Here is an 8,858-nt window from a genome sequence, read left to right on the forward strand (position 1 = left end):
GCACAGCGCGGCGGCCAAGTGACTGGGACCGGGCAGGAATGGCCGGCATCGAGGCTTTACTCTGCCTGGCAAGGCGGGCGCCCAGGGTCCTGAGGGCTGCCAGGACGGGAGCCCGGCCGGCCCTTCTTCCCCAGCAATCCCGGCCTCCTCCCGACCCTCCCCATCCCGCCTTCAAAGCCTGCGCAGCGGCAGCCCAGAGTGGCAGCGATGCCGCTTTCCTAGCTTGGACTTTTGACTGGGTATGAACCTGGTTAAAAATTAGCCAAATGGCTCCCTGTCCTCTCAAACACAATAGCCCCGGACTTCTTCTGTGGTCTAATAGTTAAAAATAAACAGCTGAACGACAGATGAGCTTCAAAAGCACCTAGAGGCCATCAAGTCCCACTTTCCCATGTTAAAATGAGGAAAATGAAGCCCAGAGAAGTTAAGGCCATAGAGCAATTACATCCCTGAAGCCACATTTGAACTCTGGCTTTCCTGACTACCCACTCTAGCTGCATTGAAGACTGATTAAGATTATTATTATTTTTTTTTTGCAAGGCAAGGGTTAAGTGACTAGGTAATTAGTGTCTGAGGTTAAATTTGAACTCAAGTCCTCCTGACTCCAGGGCAGATGCTCTATTTACAGTCCCACCAAGCTGACCTGATTTAAGATTCTTTGTGGAGTAGTGGTAGGGAAAACTAGACGTTTTTTTTGAATGGCACAACCCTTTACCCTCTTGGAATCTGTATTCTGCTGGAGAAGATTGGTGCTGCTGTGACAAGGTAGGGGGTCAGAATATGATGATTATTTTCTTCTCTTTTAAATTAATTTCTTCCATTTCCATTTTTGTCATTATGGGCATGACAGTCTGGCCAGTCAATCCCTACTACAGGATTGACTTGCTTACCTGGGGGCAAAGGAGAAATGCAGGCAAAATGTACTCTAGAAAATATTCTAGCAAAATTTGTGTATTTTTGAAAATTAATTTTTTTCATTGTCTTAAATATCAAAAAAGTGAGTTTCCACATACATAGCAGAACACAAAAAATGTTAGTATATGAAACTGTGAATCTCTATTTCATACTGTTTTTAAAAATACCTAATAAATTCCACATTAATTTCAAAACTGGCTGGTCTGTGCTTTCTTATGAACTTCCTCCCCCCACACACATTTAAAAAAGTTTCAATGGCTCTTTTAAAAAAATTGCTAGGTTTTCTTGCTCTCATAACAGTTCTATCCCCAACCCTAATTAAAAACAGAGAGAAAAAAATTCCTTAATGAACAAGCACAGTTAAGCAAACCGATTCCACATGGTGGCCATATCCAAAGAAAGTATGCCTTTGCATAATTTAGTCTATTATCTTTATCAGGAGGTTGGTAACATGCTTATATAAGAGACCGCTGGGCTTTGCCTTAATCAGTTACTGTCTTTCAAAGTTGTTTTCCTTTATAACATTATTTTACTTGTACAAATCATTCTCTTGGCTCCCTATCAGTTCGTGCTGTCCAGATTTCTCTAAAATTGTTTTTGTCACTTTTTTTGACAGTAATGATAGTTTAGTAAGTTATTCCCCAATTGCTGGACACACCCTTAGATTCTACTTCTTTGCTCCTTTCCCCTTTTAATGCTTGATTTGGATCAGGAAACTAGTTTTGTTTGTAACTGTTGCCTCCCTGCTATTATCCTTCCTCTTAACCTTAAATTATATACCAACCTCTCCCCCACCCATATTTCTGTATTGAGTTTAATGTATTTCCTCAAAAAACTGTTATTTGTTCAATTCTCCTTTGTTTCAAATAAAAGTAAGGTTTAGGTGGTACCCACTCCTCTTACCCCTTACTCCAAGTTTGTGTGTGCTCTTTAAATGCATACCAATGATAAGAAATATCAGATTCCAGTCTTCTACACTAGTTTGTATGCCTTTTATTCTACTATTTCTTTTCCTTCTAAAAACTTTAAGAACACAACCAATCTACCACCAATTCCTGCTTTTCTAATTTGGCTTCTACTATATCCTCCAAAGATATTAATTTCTGAAGGGATACTAGTTTCTTCTATTGAATCATTAAGTACCTTATCACTATGCAACTCCTTTTACTTACTGAACTAAATTTAGTTTTCTAGGTTTCTCTGGACTCTGATGGTGACATAACAATACTCCTACTTGGTTTTGGTCTTTTCATCAGAAATACTTGAAGCATGAGGGAAAAAACCCATCCCCCCATGGGATTAAAGCCCATTTTGGGGGAAATATTGTTTTTCAAGATTTTTCATATATCATAGAAGCTACCAGGTCTTATGTGATCCTGTTTTTTGTGGTTCTTTTGGTGTTCAAACTTCCTTTTAGGATGCTTGCAATATTTTTTCTTTGATATTGGAGCTCTGGATTTTGGATGTGGAACACCTGGGATTTATCCTTTTAATTTTTTTTCCCAGGAAATGATTGGTGGGGTTTTTTTCCCTTCACTTTGTTCTTCTTTTAATAAATCTGAACAGTTTTCATTTATGGTTTCTTGAAATTTAGTGTCTAAGTTTTTGGGGAAAATGATTTTTAGGAAGTTCAGGGACTTTTTTCCAGGTCAGTTGTTTTGGATATCAACTTACATTTTTCTCAGATTTTTCAATACTTTGATTTTGTTCTAATATTTCTTGTCTTTTGGAGACATTGACTTCTGGTCCATTCTAGTTTTCAGGGAGTAAGTTCATTACTTTTAACTTTTAATCTATTAATTCACCTTCCAATTCTTCCCTCCAGAGATTTAATTTAATTTTTAAAATTTATTAATTTGATATTATTAATTTAATTTATTAATTATTTTAGATCTTCTTGGTGTCCTTGTGGAAAATCCATTTTTTCTTTGGAGTTTCTGCTCGAAGTTCTTATGGAGTTACTTTCCTGGGTTATATTTGTGGCTATATCTAGATCTACCATAAGTTTTTTTTTTATAGGTTTGGGGTTTTTTTGCAAGGCAAATGGGGTTAATGGCTTGCCGAAGGCCACACAGCTAGGTAATTATTAAGTGTCTGAGACGGAATTTGAACCCAGGTACTCCTGACTCCAGGGCCGGCGCTTTATCCACTGTGCCACCTAGCCACTCCTACCATAAGTTTTTAATATTAATTTGTATCTCCCTTTGTTGTTTTCCTCATTTCTTCAGTTTTGGTTCTTGCACTTTCTGACAAGGTCTGGGCTCTGCATCTTGTGCTTTTTTGCAGTGAGGTGATTGACACTAGCTTGACCTCCTTCTGGGTTGTTGCTCCTGCCTCAGTCCCTTACTTCCAAGGGTTAGGCTCTCCTGATAGTTGGAAGTGCAGAGTAATGGATCTTCAGGACCTCCTATGTTATCTCAGGACTAAGGGCTGGGGAGCTTGAAGCCCCAGGACACCTGATTTACCTGGGCTGAAAACTATATTACCAGACTGTTGCTCCCCACATCTTCCAAGGCCATTTATTCTTTTTTAAATTTTCTTTTCTTTCTTTTCTTTCTTTCTTTCTTTTCTTTTTTCCTTCCTTCTTTCCTTTTTCTCTTTTCTCTTCCTTTTTTTCTCCTTCCTTTCTTTTCCTTTTCTCTTCCTTTCCTCTTCCTTCCTACCTTCTTTCTTTCTTCCCCTCCTTTTCTCCCTTCCTTCCTTCTTTTTTTCTTCTTCTTTCCTTTCTTCTTGTTCTTTCTTTTTCCTTCCCTCCTCCCAACATCCCCTCCCTTCCTTCCTAATAATCCCCCCTGGTACTTTCTTGTAGTATCCTCTAAACACAGAAAACTGATGTCTACTCACATCTTGGGCCTATTTGTGGTCAAGCTTAAAAGGATTACCAAAAGATTATTTCCCTGAGCTAGCATTTATTTTGTTGGCAACCTTTCCCCTATCTTCTGTCCTGAAATAACATAGGAGGTCCTGAAGGTCCTGCACTTCCAAGAATCAGGAGAGTCTAACCCTAGGAAGTAAGAATTGACACAGGAGCAACAACCCAGAAGGAGACCAAGCTAGTGCCAATCACCTCACTACATTTTGAAGGTGGAAGAAATAATTTCCTGTACCTTCTCCTTGGATTACTTGATCATTATTCTAACTGGTACAGGTTTCAAATTTTAACTGGAGCAGATATATGAGAATTAGGTTGTCTACCTCTTTCCAAGCAACTACCTTGGCTAGAAGAACTCTAGGCAAATTGGGAGGAACACTTAGTGTGAGAATTCAAATGTCCCCTGTCTGATTTGGGACAGACCAGTCAGTTGGCCTGGAGAGCAGTTTCCTCTTAGTGAGGGATCACCACTACAAGTTTCCAACTTGATTGAGGCTTCAAATCTTGGAGTATTCCTTTTGATTGTCTTGCTGACCTTCTCCCTTCTAAGACTAGGACCTTTCCTCATCAGCTTCCTATCAAAATGTCCTCAGTAGTGCTTGAATTAGATGGGCAGCTCAGAGACTTTCTGACTTTCTTCCTCCCCCCACACATACTTAAAGCAGACATCAACTGGTTCCCTTCCTATTTCAAATATTCATCTTCCCCATCCTCAAAAAATTAAATGAAAAATTATTTATTAGGCTCTACTTGCCTAGACTACTCCTCCAGCTATCATTTTATATTTCTCTTTTCTTTCTCAAACTCCTTTGAAAATGTCGTCTACCTCACTATTTCATTTCGTCTCCATTTGGTCACTTCTTAATCCTTTGCATTCTGACTTTTGACCTTACCACTCAACTGAAATTGCTCTTTCCAAAGTTATCTGCGTTATTAATTACCAAATATGATGGTCTTTTTTCTTAGTGCTAAGCATACCCAACCTATCTGTTTCTGACCACCTAACTACATTCAATATTGTTGGCCACTCTCTCTTCCTGGATACTCTCTGCTCTGGGTTTTTGAGATAACACTCTCTCTCCTGATTTGACTCCTAAATCTGACCACATCCTAATCTCCTTTGCTGGCTCAACATCCATATCATATCCCTTATTTGAGGGGATTTCTTAAGGTTCTGTCCTGGGCCCTCTCCTTTTCTTCTTTTATACTCTCTTTGTTGGCAAAATCACCAATTCTCAAAGGTTTAACTGTCATCTCAGTGAAGATGACTCAGATCTTTATATCTAACCTCAGTTTCCCTTCCATGACTCAATCTTCTATCACCAATCATCTGTTGATATTTCAAATCTGATGTTCCAGAGACCTCTTATACCCCAAATAGCTAGAACTGAACTCATCTTTCCTCTCAAATCCACCACTTTTCCGATATCCCTATTTTTCTTGAAGGCATCACTATCTTTCCAGTACTCCAGGTATATAATTCTTATTCTCCTGCATTTCACAGTTGTCAAATCTTGCTGTTTCAACGTTCATAGTATTTCTCCTATCCTGCCCTTTCTCTCTATTCATGCTTCATCTTCCCTTTCTATTCATGCTTCTGCCTCCCTAGTTCACAACTTCATTATTGTTGTTGTTCATTCCTTGGCATTTTCTTGGCCTTTTCCTTCTCCAGCTCATTTTACAGCTGAGGAAACTAAGACAAACAGGGTTAAGTGACTTATCAAGGGTCATCTAGTCACTAAGCATCTGAGATCATATTTGAACTCAAAATGATGAGTCTTCCAGAACTGGTACCACCTAGCTGTCCCATTGTTATAGGAACATATAATCATATAATAAATCATATTTAATCTATGTGATGTATAATTATAATGTACAATATATTATTATATATAACACATCATCTACAAAATAGATATAAAACAATAGAACAAATATATATTATTTTTAATACTGTTATGTGTTAATTATATAAATGTAATAAATATAATTATTAACTTTATATTCATTGCATATATATTTTATATGCATTTATCATTTCCTCCAAAGGTGCTTGGCACATAGTAGGTACTTAATAAATACTTGTTAACTAACTGATTGATTGGTTCCTCTTCTTAGCCAGTTAAAGCCAAAGATGGTGTTAAGAATGAGTCCTATTGGAGAAGAAGCACACTATCCTTGATAGAAAATTCATGAGGTATTACTAAGAGAGCTCCAACTTACACAACTACAATTTCCTTCTTGGAATTCATGAGAGACTGAAATAGATAAAATCATTGATTTAAACCTTACTATATATTATGCATGATACTAAGTGCTAGTGATACAGTTACAAACAAAAAGAAAGCCAGGGCATACATTCTAATGGAAGAAAGACAGCACATAAACAGGAGCTGAAAAGTGTAGGGGGTGAATAGGAGAGGTATCTGAGGTTTAAGTTGGAGTGTTGGTCTGGGAGAACAGGAGATGAGCTCTTGTTCAGTTGTTTCAGTCACATCCCAGTTCTTTGTGACCCATTTGAGGGTTTTCATGCCATTTAATTTTTTCAGTTCATTTTACAGATGAGGAAACTGAGGCAGACTTAAATGACTTGCTCAGGGTCACACAGCTGGTGTCTGAAGGCCATGTAAACTCAAATCTTCCTAATTTTAAGTCCAGTTTTCTATCCACTTTGTTACTTAGTTTACAAGATGCTAAGGAGAAAGGCCATGAAAATTCCTCATTAAATGGGAGGTGGGGGTAATTAAAATCCCTGGTAAGAAGAATAGACCTAATGATATGCTACATTTCTGTTTTTAGAGGACTAGACAAACTTTCATTAGTAGTCTGGCTCAAAGACCCTCTACTGTGATACAGAGGGGTTACCAACTGAAGAAATTACAAATTAAAATTAAATGTGACTAGTAGGTTCATCATTGGTGACAATGGATTACTTAATATTCTGTAGTTTTTTTAAAAAAATGGATTTTTCTTCAGATATTAGTTGAGCAAAAGGCCTGTGAAGTCCCTTCCAGACGAGGTTTTCTGGTTCCATGGATAAAGTAGGTGACCTCTAAGTGAATCTTCCAGAGAGAAGTTTTAAGGCTTACCTTCTGAGAAGGAACACATTTCAGGTGTGGAGGACAGCCTGTAGGGAGTCAGGGAGAGGCACAATGAGTTTGGGATATAACTGCTAGTCCAGTTTGGTTGAAACACACAATTTGAATATACAAGAAACAAGAGTAGAAGTGTAGGTTTGACCAGATCATCAAGCAAAAGATTTGTAAAGAGGGCATTGTAGAAATATTCCCACTAAGGTCTTATGTCTTTTAGGAAGTTTTAAGAAATGATATTACAGCATCCTAGGTTAGTCACTGGTCCCACCTGAATGAAAAACCTTATCAAGGCCTAATCAGTGTCAAAGAGACAAAGTTTCACTGGAATCTAAGCCTAATCAGTTTCTAAGGGAAGACTGATTCAGGTTCAGAGAGATCTGGATTCCCTGAGAGCAGGAGACTCAATATTGTTTACTAAAGAGGGATTGATTTCTTATTAAATTCAAGCAAGAGAGGTTTCTTGTGAGTTTAACTTTGACCAGATTGAAAGAAGAATCTGAAAGAAAGAAAGAAAAAGAAAGGAAGGAAGGAAAAAGACAATTTTAAAATGGCATTCACTCAAAATGAGGCCTAGTGAATAGAATGAGAAGCATCTGTGTTCATTCCTGTTTCTAACCCATACCAGTCGACCAAAAAACTCAGTAATTCAAAATGTCCTAAAGTTACTTTTTTTATTTTTTAGATTTTTTTTCAAGGCAATGGGGTTAAGTGTCTTGCCCAAGGCTACAATAGCTAGGTAATTATTAAGTGTCTGAGGTCGGATTTGAACTCCAGGTACTCCTGACTCCAGGGCCAGTGCTCTATCCACTGTGCCACCTAGCTGCCCTCCTAAAGTTACTTTTAAATAAATTTTATTTTATTCTGAGTTTGACCAAAACCAACAAATAGAAGATTTTTTTTTATATACCCAGGAAAAACAGAGATTTTATAAGAATTGTTTACTTTAAAAAATGAAGCCAATATGTCATTTTCAAAACTGTCTGACTTGTCTGTGTCTGCTTTTGAAGCTCATTTCTGTTTTGTGTGTGCTTTTTTAAATGCTACAATGACTTTAATACAATACTTTTCATGTCTTCTTATTTTGGCATATTATTACCAGTCTTTCTCTTATCTAAAGCCTCATTTAAACAACAAACTTTATTGCAAATAAACATAGTCAAAATAAATTCACATATTGGTCATGTCTGAGAATGTATATTTTAATCTAGACTTCAAGGTCTCCACCTTTCTACCTTTCTGTAAAATGATGGTTATGAGGTTTCATTGTCAATATTCTGAAATTGTGGCTGATCATTAATAAGAATTCATACATCTTTTTTTTTTTTTAAAGATTTTTCAAGGCAATGGGGTTAAGTGGCTTGCCCAAGGCCACACAGCTAGGTAATTATTAAGTGTTTGAGACCTGTTTTGAACCCAGGTACTCCTGACTTCAGCGCCGGTGCTTTATCCACTAGCACCACCTAGTTGCCCCTCCACCCAATCTTTAATAAAATTATGTTAATGTTGACTGAGGCCAAAGAGGTGGTCATCTGTCAGAGTCTCCATTTCCCTCTTTTTGGGGGTTGCTATTATAGCTTACTTTCTGACTCCCCTCAGAATTTCTAGCATCAAAAAGATGCTCTTTGGGGTCAGGACCTATGGAGATGAAGCAAGAAGTTAGGAATTGTTCATAGAGTATTGACTGGATAGAACGGGTACCCTCAAGCCCTGTCACAAATCTCTATCATTAAGAGACACTATCATTTACCAAGTTCTGTTGATTCTAACTCTAGGATATCTCTGGCATCTATCTCATGCTCCTTCTATTCCTGTTGTCATCCTAGAAACCACACTTGTCAGATCTTGCCATAGGCTATTGTATTGCAGAGGATAGAGTGCTAGTCCTGGAGTTAGGAAGACCTGAGGTTGACTCCTGTCTCAACCACTGACTAGATGGGTGGTCTGGAACAAGTCAATTAACCTCTTTCTGACTCAGT

The sequence above is a fragment of the Macrotis lagotis genome, chromosome 2, assembly GCF_037893015.1.
Source record: "Macrotis lagotis isolate mMagLag1 chromosome 2, bilby.v1.9.chrom.fasta, whole genome shotgun sequence".
Classification (NCBI taxonomy): Eukaryota; Metazoa; Chordata; class Mammalia; order Peramelemorphia; family Peramelidae; genus Macrotis; species Macrotis lagotis.